Consider the following 19,030-nt stretch of genomic DNA (forward strand, 5'->3'; position numbering starts at 1 on the left):
TATATGGTTTATTACCTATCAAATGAAATATCTTTGAGTCTAGTTTCTAACGCTTCAAACCGTTTGTCATTTGGACATTCCTACAAGATGTTATGACCAAATTACCAAAGGCTGGCGGAGGAGCCTGCGGATGCGAAGCATCCGAGGTCGCGTCCAAAAGAGAGGCTGGCAGTGAAGTGCTGCCATAGTGTCCAGGTCCGCATCCGACCTTCAAAGAGGAGTGAAGTGGAGATGCGAAGCATCTAGGGCCGCATCCGAAACCCAGAAATCTGGGCCTATAAATACAAGGTCGGGGAAGGGGGATATTTTGAGTATTTGGGGGTTAGGGTTCTTGAGGTGAAGGGACGATTTTGAGCTCAAATCAAGTCCAATCAACCAAGGTAAGCTGTTAATGATGTTTTGGGTTGATTATTATTCAATATATATGATTTCTAACATCATTCTTACGTCCAAATACAAGATTTCATCATCAAATCCTCAAGAACACAAAAATCACCAAAGTTATATTTTTTCAAGATTGATCTATTAGAGGTAATTCCAATGCTTCAAACTCGTTTATTATGAGTAGTTAGAAGTATTTGAAGCATTTGTTACAAGTTTTAATGGTTGAAATATTGGAATATAAAACTCTAGTTCATGTCATGAATAGTACTTTTGAGAAAATAAGAGAGAAGGTGAATGGTAATCTTGGCGATGAAATTTATGAATACAATGAAAATATGGAGTGGGTTACTAATGTTGGTCCCAATGGATGTTGATATTGTAGATTGAAGTTTCTTAGTATAGTAGATCGTTGTATTATCATTAAGGGGTGAATTTCAGTTTCGGATCGTTGGCATTGAATTGAGGAGACAAGAAGGCATTCAGAGGTGGATACGCACGGAGTGGAAATTTCCTGAATATTGATTAGCTTGCTCAACGTTGGGTTCATCTTGTTGAGGTAAGTAACGATTGTAAATCTAGTCCTGAGGGTATGAAACCCCGGATTTTGTATCATTCTATTATTTTGAAGTGACACACATGCTAGGTGACGGGCATGTGGGCGTGAACTATTGGGGATTTGTGACTTGGTCCGTCCCGTGGCAACTATACAGTTGCATATTTTGTTGAAACCATTTGATACTTATATGTTTTAGAAAGAATTTCTGTAAATTAGGCTGAATGCCATGTTTGGGCCTTCCGCCAATGCTGTATGGACCCTTTGGGGCTGTTTCTTACCATCCTCTCATTGTTTTTGATTGAAAATCTATACTCAGTCATGTTTATACTTGTTTACCGCATAACTCAGTTTTATGACTCTATTTTGATGCATATAAATGTTTTGGGCTGAATGCCCTGTTTTACTGAAATGCCCGAGTGGCTTGAGATATTTATGACTGAGTGAGGTCGAGGGCCTGATTTGTGAGGATGAGTGTGGATCGGGGCTGCCCGCCTGCAGCATACTTGTGACTGAGTGAGGTCGAGGGCCTAATTTGTGAGGATGAGTGTGGATCGGGGATGCCCGCCTGCAGCATACTTGTGACTGAGTGAGACCGAGGGCCTGATTTGTGAGGATGAGTGTGGATCAGGGCTGCCCACCTGCAGCATACTTTATTATTATCGCACGTGAGTTGTCCGTGCAGATTATAGCGCTTGGGATGAAGGATCCCCTCCGGAGTCTGTACACACCCCCAGTGAGCGCAGGTACCTATTGAGTGCGAGTGCCGAGTGCTGAATGATTGTGAGGTATGCCCGAGTGGCAAGAGTGATTGTGAGGAATGCCCGAGTGGCAAGAGTGATTATGAGGAATGCCCGAGTGGCAAGAGTGTTTGTGAGGTATGCCCGAGTGGCAAGAGTGACTGTGAGGTTTGCCCGAGGGGCTATTTATGATTTCATCATTTTTACTCACATTTGCTGAGCCTTTGTTTGAAAAACTGTTGGAAAAATATCTTTAAATGATTTTTACTGGAACCGGGTTTAAACGAGACGATTTGATTCAAACACTGATTTTTAATCATGTTGTACTTTACTAAGATTTCATGATATGAACGTTATATGCTTTATTGCTTGTCACTACTGCTCAGTCTTTATTTATTATTGTTACCTATTGAGTTGGCATACTCACGTTACTCCCTACACCTTGTGTGCAGATTCAGGTGTAGCTGGACACGGTAGCGGTTATTGAGTTAATTGGAGGGTTTTACCTTGAAATTATCTTTGAAATGAAAATATCATTTTGTTTGGGAAATGAGTCGGCTTGCCTAGTTCCACGATAGGCGCCATCACGACAGGGTTAGTTTTGGGTCGTGACACATGCTCCCTAGCCTACCTATTGCTGCTTGACTATCATAATGTATACATATAGGTGCCAAAAGTTTGGGTTAAAATGGAATACATTCCAAGAAATTCCGGAGCCATTTAGCTTCTTCACCGGCCTTGTCTAAAGCTATGAATTCATATTCAATCGTAGAACGGGCGATGCACATCTGTTTGGATGATTTCCAAGACACTGCTCCACCCCTAATTATGAAAATATTTCCACTCGTGGGTTTAACTTAAGATGATCCGGTGATCCAATTTGCATTACTATATCCCTCAATCATGGAGGGATATTTGTTATAATGCAGAGCATAGTCTTGGGTATGTTTCAGATACCCCAAAACTCATTTTATTGCCATCCAATGTATTTGATTAGGTTTACTTGCAAACCGACTCAGATTGCTAATAACATATGCTATATCTGCTTGCGTACAATTCATGATATACATTCCAATACTCTTGCATAGTCCAGTTGTGAGTCACTTTCACCTTCATTCTTTTGAAGTGCATAACTCACGTCAATTGAAGTCCTGGCAATCTTGAAATCTAAATCCTTAAACTTGTCAAGTACTTTTTCAATGTAGTGAGACTGTGATAAGGCTAGACCTTGTGGAATCTTGTGAATTCTGATTCCTAAGATCACATCAGCAATTCCTAAGTCTTTCATGTCGAATTTGCTAGCCAACATACGCTTAGTAGCATTTATATCTGCCATATCTTTGCTTATTATCAACATGTCATCAACATATAAACAAACAATGACTTCATGACCTAGAGTGTTTTTAATGTAAACACATTTGTCACACTTGTTGATTTAAAAACATTTGCCAACATTGTTTGGTTAAATTTAGCATGCCATAGTTTGGGTGCTTGTTTAAGTCCATAAAGCGACTTAACAAGTTTGCACACTTTATTTTCTTTACCAAGAATCACAAAATCCTCAGGTTATTCCATATAAATATTTTCCTCCAGCTCTCCATTTAAGAAAGTTGTTTTAACAACTATTTGATGCATTTCAAGACTATACATGGCTGCTAGTGCCACTAACACCCTAATAGATGTTATCCTCATTACTGGCGAGCAAGTGTCAAAGTAATCAAGGCCTTTTTTTGTCTATAACCTTTGACAACAAGTCTTGCCTTATATTTGTCAATAGTGCCATCAACTTTTATTTTCCTCTTAAAGATCCATTTCGAACCTAAAGGCTTATTTCCTAGAGGAAGATCAACCAATTCCCATATATGGTTATCCAAAATTGATTGAATCTCACTATTGACTGCCTCTTTCCAAAATGCTGAATCAGAAGATGACATAGTTTCTTCGAAAGTTTGAGGCTCATTTTCAAGTAAGAATGTCACAAAATCTGATCTAAAGGAAATAGATGTTCTTTGACATTTGCTAGGCCTTGGATCTTCTTCACTTGGAGTATTTTCCTTTGGTTCTTCCCGTGGTCGTTTAGATATTTCACTTGACGACTCGCATTCAGTTTTATAGGATAAATGTTTTCAAAGAATTCAGCGTTATCTGATTCAATTACCGTATTAACATGAATTTTAGGATTATCAGATTTATGAACCAAAACCCGACATGCTTTACTGTTTGTAGCATATCCAATAAAATCACAATCCATATTTTTTTGGTCCGATTTTTACTCTTTTGGGTAAAGGTACTTGCACCTTTGCTAAACACCCCCACACTTTAAAATATTTCATGTTGGGTTTTCTTCCTTTCCATTTTTTATATGGAATAGATTGCGTTTTGCTATGGGGTACAACTCTGTTGAGTATTCGGTTAGCTGTAAGGATAGCTTCCCCCCACAAACTCTGCGGTAAGCCGGAACTTATTAATAAAGCATTCATCATTTCCTTTAATGTCCGATTTTTCCTTTCCGCAATCTAGATTGAGGTGTGTAGGGGGCAGTAGTTTGATGGATAATTCCATATTCTGAACATATTTCTGTAAAAGGAGATTCGTATTCTCCACCCCTATCACTTCTAATCTTTTTATTCAATTGATTATCCACTTCATTCTTGTATTGCTTAAATGCTTCATCCTTACTATTAAGTAAATAAACATAGCAATATCGAGTACAATTGTCAATAAAAGTTATAAAATACGTTTTCCCACCAAGAGATGGTGTTGACTTCATATCACAAATGTCAGTATGAATTAAGTCTAAAGGATTTGAATTCCTTTCAACAGACTTATAAGGATGTTTGACAAACTTAGATTCAACACATATTTGACATTTTGATTTATTACACTCGAATTTAGGCAATACTTCTAAATTAATTAACTTCCGAAAAATTTGGTAATTGACATGTCCTAAATGAATATGACATAAATCATTTGACTCCAACAAATAAGAAGAAGCTGAAATTTTATTAATACTGCCAACAACCATTACATTGAGTTTGAAAAGGCCCTCTCTGAGGTAGCCCTTTCCAACATACATATCATTCATTCTTACAACAACTTTGTCAGATACAAATACACATTTGAATACATTCTTAACAAGTAGAGAAGTTTAAACTAAAATTTTCCTAATAGTAGGAACATGAAGAACATTGTTGAGTGTTAACACCTTGTCGGAAGTCATCTTCAGGAATATCTTCCCATAACCCTCAATCTTGGTTGTTGACAGTATTTCTCATGGAAAACTTTCTTCGGGACCAGCAGTAAAGTAAGTCGCAAATGCTTCTTTGACAGCACAAACATGTTGATTGGCTCCAGAGTCAATCCACCACTCCTTCGGATTTCCAGCTAAGTTACATTTCGAAAGCATTACTGTAGCACCCCAAAATTTTTTGAAGTACTTAAGCGCTATTAAGAAAGTTGATGTGCGCTAATTATATATTTTATATGCAGACGAGGACTATTAATATGATAGATATCAATTGGATATGATAATAAGTGTACGAGGCATATTATAAGTGATGTGGGTCTAAGGATAGCCCTAAGTCCAAGTCAAGTTGGAAATTACATGATAGACTAAAGTTCCAAATAAGTACGCACAAGACCAAACTTTGGACAAGCATATATATATATATATATATATATATATATATATATATATATATATATATATATATATATATATATATAAGGAGTTATGTGATGGAAAACCTATCAAATGAAAGGTCTTCGGGTCTAGTTTCTAACGCTTCAAACCGTTTGTCATTTGGACATTCCTACAAGAAGTTATGGCCCAATTACCACATACTAGTAGAGGAGTCTGCGGATGCGAAGCATCTAGGGCCGCGTCCAAAAGAATGGATGGCAGTGAAGTGATGCCATAGCATCCAAGACCGCGTCCAAAACCCTAAAATCTGGGCCTATAAATACCAAGTCGGGAGAGAGAGTATTTTGAGTATTGGGGGTTAGGGTTCTTGAGGTGAAGAGGCGATGTTAAGCTCAAATCAAGTCCAATCAACCAAGGTAAGTTGTTAATGTTGTTTTGGGTTGATTCTTACTCAATATACATGAGTTCTAACATTATTCTTGCATCCAAATGCTAGATTTCATCATCAAATCCTCAAGAACACTAAAATTACCAAAGTTGTAATCTTTCAAGATTGAGCTAATAGGGGTAATTTCAATGCTTCAAACTCGTTTATTATGAGTAGTTAGAAGTATTTGAAGCATTTGCTACAAGTTTTAATGGTTGAAAGATTGGATTATAAAACTCTAGTTCATGGCATGAATAGTACTTTTGAGAAAATAAGAGAGAAGATAAATGATAATCTTGGCGATGAAATTTATGAATACAATGAATCTATGGAATTATTTGTTAGCAAAAGATGGAAGTGATCAACTAAGTAATCATCCGAATTGTATATTTTGCAAGTGTTGATTATGGAAGACGAATGAATAGTAACTTAGTGGCAATGGACAATTGATGTAGTATCATTAATGACTTCGAATGGGTATTAAAACGTAAGAATGAAGTTGAATGGTCTAGCATGTAAAGTTATTTGGCGATTTGAGTTATTGGAGGCGTGTAGACAACTTATGATCCATATATGGATGTTGATCAATATCTTAGGTCATATTTTGATGTAATTAGGATATCTAATTGTAGATATCGACTTGTTGGTAATGTTGAGCATTTTAATCAATATTGGAATGATGGAGGAGGATTGAAAGCTTGTGAATGTTAATAAATTGAAAGTGATGTAAGTTGATTAAAACTTACTCTTCTTGAGGGACTTTCTCTAAAAGTATGTTTCGAGTTAATACTTAAGTTGTTTGCAAATGTGCTTTAGTGCTTGTGGGGACAAATAAGTACAAATGTCTCCATGTATTAAAATATTATGTTGCATATGTAGTGTCATGATTTATTATAAAATTTTATTTTAAATCTTGTTGGCAAAATGACACTCAAGGTAAATGTTATAAGTTTTTATCAAAACTTACGTATTGACAAGAGTATACATATTTGAGTACTAAAGGTAAGTTTTCATGAAAAATATTTCTTTTGTAACTTGTGATATCTTTTAAAGATTGATGTTAAATTGCTAAAGGCTTTAGCATGTAAAAGGTTATTTATTTAAATTTTGTTCAAATAATTTAGATTTTCTGCAAATGCTATGATTTGATAAAAAATAGATCATTTGAGGCTACTATTCTGTGAATCTATTTTTGAAGTATCATATGTTTTGGGAGTTACTTGTATTCACCGAGATTAGCTTAGAATATATCATGTTCGTTGTCATAAAACTACACGTGTCGGTGTAGGCGTAGATGGTCACTTTGTGGTATAGACTACGATAGAGTGCTCTCCCTCGAGAGGGTACTATTTTGTGCTATTATTAGCATGGTACGGCACTACGATGAGACGACCTGAGCAAGTAGGGTATATGATACTTGCCGCTAGGTACATAATCTAGTTGACCTTCTTATGTCGGTATTGGTATAGTACTCCCAGTGAAAGGTAAGGATGATTTTCTTATGTTTAGGCCTAAGGAGCTGAAAATGATTTCGATGAAGCACCACTTTTATTTCGTGGTAGCTATCATGTTCCTCCTTATTTTATTTTGTTGGAATTACTCCAACCGTTGATTATATTCTTTGGTATAGAGGCTTCATAGATAGTTGTGAAAGATTGTAGTAATAGGGTTGTACACGACATACATGAAAGTATATTTATTTTACTCAGTCTCATTGTTATTATCATGAAAGGCGTCATGTGTGATTTTGAATTGAAAAATATTTTATCATTTAACTTGAAAATGTATATGATTTTCAAGGAGCTTCCGCAGTTAAATTGGCTTTCGTGCATATGATTTGTGTGCATCACCTAGTTTGGTTCGCTCGGGTCAGGTAGTGTGACGGGTGCCGGTCATTTTGGGTCGTGAAAATTACACACGGATCATCAATGTCATTATTCTTCTCCACTATGTTGGCATGTCCCTTTTTCTTGTCCTTTTTCGGGAGAGATAGTCAGGGGCTTTGTGACCAGCTTTTCCACAATTATAGCAGTTGCCCTTGAATTTTTTCTTGTTCTGCTCCTTAGTCTGTCCATAAGACCTCTTCCTCTTCTTACTCTTTGGAGCATCCTCTTCAATGATATTCACTCCCATAAATGTTGAATTTCCACGCGACTTCTTCTCGGCTGTTTTGTTATCTTCCTCAATCTTGAGATGAATCACAAGATCTTCCAACTTCATTTCTTTGTGCTTGTGCTTTAGATAATTTTTGAAATCTCTCCACGATGGAGGCAACTTTTTAATCATTGCGCAGTGACTTGAAATGCTTCATTCACTACCATACTTTCAACAATAAGGTCATGAAAAATAAGTTGAAACTCTTGAACTTGGGTTCCAACTATTTTGCTGTCTATCATTTTATAGTCCAGAAACTTGGCAACCACAAATATTTTCAAGCACGCATCTTCAGTCTTGTACTTCTTCTCAAGTACATCCAACAATTCTTTTGAAGTATTTATTGCACTGTAGACATTGTACAAATCATCCTCTAAAGCACTTAGGATGTAGCCTTTGCGAAGAAAATCTGTCCATTTCCACGCCTCAACAATCATAAATTTTTTATTGTCTGGCATGCCGACGACATGCACTAGAGGGTCTTTACTGGTGAATTTCTGTATACCCAGCGTTGTAAGCCAAAAGAACACTCTTTTCTACCATCCTTTGAAGTTGGCTCCTGAAATTTTCCTATTTTTTCGGCCGGTGGCACATCAGTTCGGCTTGACGAAGCTATTATCGTCGCCGCAATACTCGTAGAAAGAGTTCCATTTTCAATTGCCATTTCTCACTGTCAATAGTTGACAAACAACAGATTAATGACATGAAAATAAAATAGTAACAGTACTATAATTAATAATAAACATTACAAAAATTGAAGCTTTTATACACAGTTTCACGAGAAAATGATTATTTCTAAATTTAATACTCTGATGAAGTTTTTATATCTTCAAATCAAAATAGAAAACCTCACAAGGAGTAGAAAACCATAAAGGTTTTAATCTCCAAAAAACAGAATACAGATTAAAGTATAAAATTAATTTTCTTAAGATTGTTATTATTCTGTATTAACTATAATATTGTGAAACAGTAAACTTCATGTAACAAAAACAGAAACAGAAAAACAGAAGTAAACAAGATCTGAAAATAAATTTCGAAATTAAATCGAGCCCACTAATTGCACAGTGTGTCCTTAGGGAAATTATTCCCCTCAAGTACCCGAGGTGTTGAAATATTATCCTCACAGGATAGAACGATTTGACTCACCAGAGTATCGGTACCTAAAACACTGGTGAACTGCGAATCATTTAATGGCTGTAAATCACACTGGAGTTTATTTGTGCCGAAGAAGAAGAGGTTCAAAATATTTCGTAAGGAAACATTCTGGGATCAAAGCGAATTTATAGCCATTTTCTGGCACTATTTATGAAAAATTACAACCTTTCAGAAACAATCATGGCTGTTGGAACAGGCAAAAATATTTAAATAATCCGAAAAAAGAATTTAAAAATATTCGAGAAAAAAACGGCTCGGGTCGCGTCGCGCGCGCGGGTCCTAGGTTATTTCGGGTTGACTTTTCGATATTTAATTTAATTAAATAATTGAAAGAAATTTTATCCATAAAAAATAATCAATCAATCTTTGACCAAAGCCGAAGTCGAGCGACGGCGGCAGCGCGAGGCTTACCGTCTTTCCAACCTATTTAACACCAAGGGAAATGCTTTCTTGATATAAGCATATTCCCTTTTGTTTCCACTATCAATGAGGAACAATTGCTCTTTTCAAAGCATAAGGGAACAACTCACTTTTCCTTTAGATTTCTTCCCTCAATTTCTCATTCACCAACTTCAAATCACAACACCAACTTGGCTTCTGGATCATGTTTCCCACATACACACACACACCCCAGAATTAGTACGTAGATATGTAGGAAAATAAAGGTTAAACCCTGGCCATTTCCTGTTCTGCAGTACCCCCTGAATCTTTGTGCACATTATTATTTGACCTTTTTGGCACCAATGCTACAGGGAAAAAAAAGAAGAAGAAAAAAATAAGATGTATGATTATATATGGTTTTATTTCTCCCCTTGAAAACGGAGACTAGCTTGATTAAAGCATAGAAAGTTATGATCCATTTGTATGTTATGTTTTTCATTTCTAACATTGAATTACTACCTTTGAACCCGTATATATAACTGTTCAGATTCAAATAACCGGTCAGATTCAATGTTTACTTTCTTTAGCCGGTAAACATAGATTATACATGGCTATTTTTTATTTAAGAGATTAGATGAGCGGTTATTTGAGTTAATTCTTCAAAATTTATAGGCTTCGATTTTTATAGCTTATATGAAGTTTTTTGCGATACTTACACTAATCAGCTATACAAATCAAAGTGCATAAATTTTCTTTAGTGTAATCCCCAACTAATTACAGCAGTAATATCGGCATTCATCAATAAACTATTAAAGCGAATCAAGTTGAGTAAACAGTACGAGTGAACATCGCGAGGAAGTTCGTTCCAAAGGAAAGGATTATGCTTTCTCGTCCTAACTTCTAAGCTTGTGAACTTCTAAGATTGTGAACTAATTGAACTGCAATGTGTTTGCTTAGGGTTCAATAACTCAGAGTGTGTAAAATTATGAATAGTGCATTGAGGTTCTATTTATAGGTTGACCAAGTCACCCCAAACCTAAGGTGAGTGCGGCCGCACAATTTTGAGTGTGGACCACACTCTTTACCTAGACCTTGATACAACTCTACAGTCCACTCAAAAGTGAGTGCGGCCACAGAATTTGTGTGGACCGCATAATTTTGTGTGTGGCCGCAGATTGGCTATGAGTTTTGACATGCCAACTTCAGAGAACTTGCAATTTTGGTCTTCCAGTTGTGCGACCGCACACAGAATTGTGCGGCCGTAGAGTGATTTTTGCTGCTGCCTTTAGAATTGTGCAGTCCGCACAATTAATGTGCGGTCCGCACTTTTTCAACACTTAGCCAATTATGACACAGTCCTTGCAATGCACATCCAGTCCTGCATACACTTCAAAACTAGTTAGCACAAAACAAAGCCTATCTAATGAAAAAGAAAAAGACACATGGGTTGCCTCCCAAGAAGCACCTGATTTAATGTCGCGGCACGACACAGATTACCAATCATTTGAAATGAAGAACCGCCACGATGTGGCCATCATCAACCTTGCTAAGATAGTGTTTTACCTGGGGCACATTGACTCTAAACACCTCATCGTTTTTATTCTTCAAGTCCAAAGCATCAAAGGGGGTTACATTCACCACTTCAAATGGGCCACTCCATTTAGACTTCAACTTGCCCGAAAACATCTGTAACCTGAAATTGAACAATAACACAAGATCACCATCTTTAAACTCCTTGTTTTGGATATACTTGTCATGGAGATACTTCATCTTGTCCTTGTATAAGGACGAACTTGAATATGCATGGTACCGAAATTCATCAAGCTCATTCAATTGTGCCACCCTTAAGTTGGCGGCGATATCCCATTCAAGATTAAGCTTCTTCAATGCCCACATAGCCTTGTGCTCAAGTTCCACCGGTAGGTGACAAGATTTCTCGAACACTAACCGATACGGAGACATACCAATCGGTGTTTTGCAAGCCGTTCTATAAGCCTAATGAGCATCATCAAGTTTCTTTGACCAATCCGTCTGGTTGGCATTCACAGTCTTTGATAAAAATACTTTTGATCTCCCGGTTGGAGACTTCAACTTGCTCACTTGCTTGAGGATGATAGGGAGTCGACACTTTGTGAGTGATACCATACTTTGTGAGTAAGGTATCAAAAGCTTTGTTACAAAAGTGAGATCCCCCATCACTAATAATGGCCCTTGAAGTACCAAATCTCATGAAGATGTTCTTTTTTCAAAAATGCCACCATACTTCGAGCTTCATTGTTGGGTAAAGCCACGACTTTAACCCACTTTGACACATAATTCACAGCTACTAATATGTAAGTGTTCCCACAATAGCTCACGAATGGGCCCATGAAATCAATGCCCTACACATCAAAAATGTCAATCTCCAAGATGGTAGTGAGGGTCATCTCATTCTTCTTAGAAATCCCACCGGCCCTTTGACATTCATCATAACACTTGACAAGATCGCTAGCATCCTTGTAAAGAGTAGGCCAATAGAATCCACAACTCAACACTTTTGTTTCCGTTCTAGCTCCACCATGGTGACCACCATATGGTGAAGAGTGGCAAGCCTCAAGAATTTCTCTTTGTTCCTCCTCTGGCACACATCGTCGAATCACACCATCGGTACAAATCCGGAAGAGATACGGCTCATCCCAATAATAGTCAAGGCAATCACGTTTGAGCTTCTTCCTTTGGTTTGAAGAGAACTCATTTGGTACAATACCACTCACAAGATAATTGGCTAAGTCGGCGAACCATGGAATCACGGTCATTGAAATGGCTAGAAGTTGCTCATCGGGGAAGGAATCATTTATCTCAAGGCCGTCATGTGGCCTCCCCTCCTCTTCCAAACAAGACAAGTGGTCTGCCACTTGGTTTTCACTACCCTTGTGATCTTGAATCTCTAGATCAAACTCTTGCAATAGAACCACCCACCGCATTAATCTTGCTTTAGAATCTTTCTTGCTCATCAAATATCGAAGCGTCGCATGGTCAGTGTGTACAATTACCTTTCTACCCATCAAATACGGGCGGAACTTCTCCATAGCAAAGACAACAGCAAGGAGCTATTTTTCGGTCACTGTGTAGTTGACTTGGGCATCATTCATGATCTTACTAGCATAGTAGACCGGATAGAAGATTTTGTTGATACGTTGCCCAAAAACTGCTCCGACCGCCACATCACTTGCGTCACACATGAGCTCAAAAGGCACGCTCCAATCCGGTGCGGTGATAATAGGAGTAGTAGTCAACTTGAACTTGAGCAATTCGAATGGCTTCATAAATCCTCGTTGAAATGGAACTTGGCATCCTTCTCCAAAAGTGTACACAAGGGGTTCACCACCTTAGAAAAGTCTTTGATGAATCGGCGATAGAAACCCACATGACCCAAGAAGCTCCTCACTCCCTTCACAGATGTAGGGGGAGGGAGTTTGGAGATCACCTCAATTTTGGCCTTGTCGACCTCAATACCATGCTTTGAAATATTGTGGCCGAGGACTATGCCTTCTTCGATCATGAAGTGACATTTCTCCCAATTAAAAACCAAGTTTGTCTCCTCACATCTTGCCAAGACCTTATCCAAGTTGTTCAAGCAATCATTGAAGGAATTCCCAACCACAGAGAAATCATCCATAAAGACCTCAAGAAAATCCTCTACCATGTCGGTGAAGATGGCCATCATACACCGTTGAAAAGTCGCTGGTGCATTGCATATCCCAAATGGCATCCGCGAGAATGCGAAAATACCATAGGGACAAGCGAAAGTAGTCTTCTCTTGGTCCTCATGAGCAATAAGAATTTGATTGTAGCGGAATATCCATCAAGGAAACAATAAAAAGCTCGTCTGGCCAACCTATCAAGAATTTGATCAAGAAATGGAAGCAAAAAATGATCTTTCCAAGTGACTTTGTTGAGCTTCCTATAGTCCATGCAAACTCTCCACCCGGTGAACGTTCTTGTGGGGATCAACTCGTTCTTGTCATTTGTAACCACAGCCATGCCCCCTTTCTTTGGGACACATTGCATAGGAGAGGTCCACGAGCTATCGAAAATGGGGTAAACAACCCTGGCATCCAACCATTTTATGATCTCCTTCTTCACCACCTTTTCCACTGCTTCATTTCATATTCTTTGATGTTCAATGGAGGCTTTGGCATCCTCCTCCAAAATAATTTTGTGCATGCAAAAGGCGGGGATTATACCCCGAATATCCGCCAGTGTCCATCCTATAGCTTTCTCCCTCTTTTGAAGCACAACCAAAGTAGAATCTACCTGCACGTTAGTCAAGCAAGAGGAAAGAATAACAGGTAAAGTAGAACATGGGCCAAGAAACTCATACCTGAGATGTGAAGGCAGTGGCTTTAACTCCAAAGTGGGAGGCTCCTCGATTGAGGGCTTTGTTGGAGAAGTCTTCCGGTTTTCAAGATCTAAGGACAATTTTTGGGGTTCATAAGTATACGACCCCATTCCTTGTAATGCATTTATACATTCCACAAGGCCTTCCTTCTCATCATTATCATGATTAAGCAATACGGCTTCCAAAGTGTCATCAGCATTCATCATGGCACTAGCATCATCAACAATCACCTCAGTCACTAAGTCCACAAATGAACAAACTTCATTGCTATTCAGTTGCCTCATAGATTTGCATACATGGAAAACCATCTTTTCATCACCCACCCGGAAGGTGAGCTCACAGGCTTCCACATCAACAAGAGCCTTCCTCGTAGCAAGGAAAGGTCTACCCAAGATAATAGGCACCTCATATTCCACTTCGCAATCAAGAATCACAAAGTCCGCCAGGAGGATGAACTTATTAACACGAACCAACACATCATCAATAATACCCAATGGTCTCTTCATAGTACGATCCGTCATTTATAACCTCATAGATGTGGGTCTTGGTTGCCCAATTCCCAAAGTTTTGAACACCGAGTAGGGCATCAAGTTGATACTCACCCCTAGATCACATAGAGCTTTGGCAAAGTCGGCGCTTCCAATAGTGAAAGGGATTGTGAAAGCGCCAGGGTCTTCCAATTTTGGAGCCATTGAGTGCACAATAGCACTCACTTGATGTGTCATCTTGATAGTCTCACAATTCATTGATATTTTCTTTGTCACCAAATCCTTCATGAACTTTGAATAACCGGGCATTTATCCAACGCCTAAACTAATGGTACATTAATGGATAAGCTCTTCATCATGTCAATAAACTTCTTGAATTGGTTCTCACTATTTTGCTTAGCGAGCCTTTGAGGGTATGGAGGAAGAGGCCTTGGCATTGGTGCCTTGGCCTTTGGCACTATCGGTTCCGGTATGTCAATCATGTGTTCCCTAGACGGGTTCACTTCTTCTTGGGTCTCCTCCACACTCTCATAAATATCAATTCTCACTTCTTCATTAGCTTGAACCACATTGCTTGGAATCTCATCTTCTTGAACCACTACATTATCAACCACAATTCTTCTTTGATTTGAGGTGGTTGCATCTCCACCTCTTCCACTCCTAGTTTTTACGGCAATGGTATGTCCCGTGTTGTTCCCACTATTTGGGTTCACCACTGTATCACTAGGTAGTGCCCTCTTAAGACGGGTGTTTAAAGCTTGCGAGATTTGCCCCAATTAAACTTCCAAATTGTGGATTGAAGTGTTGTGAGAGGCTAATTGAGCATCGGAGTCGGCATTTTTCTCCATCATTTGTTTGAACATATATTCAATCCATCCCATCGCATTGCTGGAAGAACTAGAACCTTAAGACGGATAAAGAGGTGGGTTGTTTGGTTGTTGATACATCGGGGGCCTTTGAAAGCTCGGCCCCCAATTCCCTTGGTTGTTGTTCCAACCCCCTTGGTTGTTGTTCCAACACCCTTGGTTGTTGCCTCCCCAATATCCTTGATTGTTGCCACCCCAATTGCCTTGGTTACCTTGATTGTTCCAATTGCCTTGATTATTATTATTGTTCCAATTACCTTGATTGTTGGTACTCCAATTGCCTTGGTGGTTTTGATTGTTCCAATTTCCTTGAATTCCTTGAGATCGCCATTGCTGTTGATTCGGGCCTTGAGAGTTATTCCTTTGCCCTTGGTAGTTATTCGCAATGAATTTTTCTGCCAATTCATCCCATGTATGGATAGAATGGTTTGGAAATCTTTCTAACCAGTCCAAGGCTTTCCCCCATAGAGAGAAGGGAAATAGCCTCAACCTTAGAGCATCCTCAGAGATGTTGGTCTGTTTACTCCCCCAGCAAGTGTCCACAAATCCTTTCAAGTGTTTGTACGCATTTTGATTCGGAGCCCCGGTGAAGAATCCCCGTTGCTCAAGCAATGTGAGCATAACATTTATGATTTGAAAGTTGCCCGCCCTAATGCGGGGAGGGACTATGGCACTTGCATACCCCTTGCGTACCCTTCATTCGGCAACACCCGGTATGGAGCCGCTCTTGGTGGATTTGGGGGTGGAACGGAAATGTTGTCTTGAGGTGGTCAGCCTCGTCTATTTTCTTGAGGCTCAAGAGGAACCTCCTCAACTGGGTCATCTTCCACATCCACATCCCCCAAAGGCATGTTTCCGAAAGGATCATTGTTGAGAGCCATTTTTGTACCTACAATTGATTCACAAAAAGGTTAGTAACCCGGAAGGAAAAGAAGACAAATCACACACAAAACCAAATATATAGCTAAATCTGTTTTTAGCTCCCCCGGCAACGGTGCCAAAATTTTGATGTCGCCCAAACTCACACCACTAATTGGGATTGTGAGGCGGTCGATGCAATTATAAATACCCAACGCGAGTCGGGGTCGATTCCATAGAGAGCTTTATGTTGGAATAAGTATATACCTAGTCTAAGTATATGACGTGCCCAAGATTGAACTTCCACATATTCGGTTGTTTCTTTTCTACTCCTAAATCGTATGTTAATGTTGTAATTGTAGAGCTAAGAGACAATGTTTTTGGTATTATTGTTTTTAAGGTTATAAAAGATCTAGGGTTGTAACTTCCTCCTAGTTGGTTACCTAACGGATTGAGAGCTTTAGGGCATGTTTGGTTGGTCGGGATACAATATAGCAATCACACGCGATTACTCACTCTATACCTCTCGGTAGTTTGAGTGATTTTGCCCAATTTGGCTTTCTCAATTCCAAATGGGTATTTTACAAAACAAGTGATAGATGCTCAAGTCGGGTCTTACTATCTCTAGATTCGACCCTTTAATTGGGGCTATCAATTTCTTGAGTTCACCCCAATTTCTTGTTAGCCACGTTTTCCTAGACTTAGCCTCTCTTTCTCAAGTAGAGACTAAGTCAATTAGGCATGAATCAATTTTTGCAACCATCAATTCTCAAATTCAAGCAAGAAATAGGCTAAGTATTATATACCCAATCATAAATAAGCCCTAAATTAATCACCCATTAAGTACCCATACTAGGGTTGGGTCACAATCCTAGCTAAGGGTTTAGCTACTCATAGAAAATAAAGAAATTAAAGAAGAAACTAAGATAAAACTCATAATAGATGATTAAGGGAAGAAATTCTAATGTTAAAATGATAAACTATTACAAAGCTACCCAAAACAGTAAAGAAAAACAGATATCTATTCTCAGGTGTTCTCTACTTTCCCTAAATTTGACAAAAAGAACTATTTATACCCAGCTGAAATTATCGGACAAAATTGCCCCTGCAGAGATTCTGCGGCCGCACAATTATGTGTGCGGTCCGCACTTTGACACTAGCTTGACATGATGGACTCCTGCGGCCGCACAATTCTGGGTTACGGCCGCACTTCTTCAAATTCCGCAGTCCGCACATTTCTGAGTGCGGCCGCACTCTCAAATTTTAGCTTTGACATGCAACACTTCTGCGGACCGCACATTTCTGAGTGCAGCCGCACTTTTGATTCTGCGGCCGCACAATAATGATGCGGTCCGCACTTCTTCATGACCCCATAATCCATCTCTCTGAACCTCATCTTCTGCGGCCGCACAATAATTGTACATTACGCACTTTGCATAGAAATTTTGTCAGATGCTTCCTCATGTTCTGCGGCCGCACTCAATATTGTGCGGTCCGCATTTTGCCTTTTTAGCTTTGTTTTGGTCCTTGTCCAAAATTACTCCTTCTTGAGTTGATTTTCATCTCTTTGACTCATATTCCAACACTCCTGCAAGAAAGCATATTTCATCAGTTTTCAGGAATACCTTTAAGTAATTTTGAGCTAAAACAAAAGTAAAAGAGTGCAAATAAGTAGTCAAAATTCTTACTTATCATGCATCGCGAATGCGTGGGCATGGCCACGTTCGCGAAGAGGAGAGGAGGCAGCTGATTCGCTCGCAATTATGCTTTGTGATCACACAAGGGTTGACGCGATCACATAGATTGAAAGAAGCAGGGGTTCGTGTTCGCGTGGAGGAATCCGCATTCGCATAAGGTTAATTCATGAGAGCAGTTGCGTTAAAGGATGACTGGGTAGAAACTTAAATATTTCAAAATTAGGGTTTGAGTTCATTTTCACAATTTGATTTTGGGAGCTCGGTGGGAGGCGATTCTTGGAGAGATTTTCAAGTGGGTAATTGGGGTAAGTGATACTTACTTATTTTTGGGTTAAATTCCATGTTTATGTCTTTGATTTCATCATTTAATTAGTGATTTGGGGTGGAAAATTGGGGGAAAATGGAGGAAAGTTCTTAGGCCGAATTTTGAGGATTTGATCGACATTTTGGTATCGTGTTTAAATAATTTTGGTATGGGTGGACTCGTGGTTGAATGGGTGTTCAGATTTTGTGACTTTTACCCGATTCTGAGACGTGGGCCCAGGGGCGACTTTTGAGTTGACTTTTTGATTTTTGATTAATAGTTTAGTATTTACTTATGAAATTGATTCCTTTAGACCGTGTTGATCGTATCGAACTACTTGTGGCTAGATTTGAGGCATTTGGAGGCTAATTAGCGAGGCAATGGCGTGTTGGAGTAGAGATTTACACGGTTTAAGGTAAGTAACACTTCTAAACTTGGTTCTGAGGGTATAAATCTCTGAATTACGTGTTATATGATTATTTGGAGGTGACGCACATTCTAGGTAATGGGCGTGTGGGCGCGTATCATAGAAATTGTGACTTAATTGATTCTGTGGAGTTGCATAATCAAATAACCTTTTCATTACCCACATATCCTCCACATGATAGAGGAATTGAGATGAGACTCGTGTTAAAGATCATGTTTAAGCTACGTGCCGATATTTTGGGACCCACAGATGTCTTATTGCTATTGAATTACTTGTTTAAATTTACAATTTTGTATTCAGTCATATCTATCATTTGCATATCATATCACAATCTCTGTTGCCATTCATTGATATATCATATCATCATGTCGGGCCAATGTTTATGACATTGTGAGCTCGAGAGACTAGAGATATTATTGACTGAGTAAGGCCGAGGGCCTGATTGTGAGTGATAATCATATCGGGCTGCAAGCCGCAATATATTTTTATTTATTTATGCCTGGATCTAGCTTATTATAGTGCTTGGGCTGAAGGAGCCCCTCCGGAGTCTGCACCCCCACAATGAGCGCAAT

Source organism: Nicotiana tabacum, chromosome 15 (genome assembly GCF_000715075.1).
Source record: "Nicotiana tabacum cultivar K326 chromosome 15, ASM71507v2, whole genome shotgun sequence".
Lineage (NCBI taxonomy): Eukaryota > Viridiplantae > Streptophyta > Magnoliopsida > Solanales > Solanaceae > Nicotiana > Nicotiana tabacum.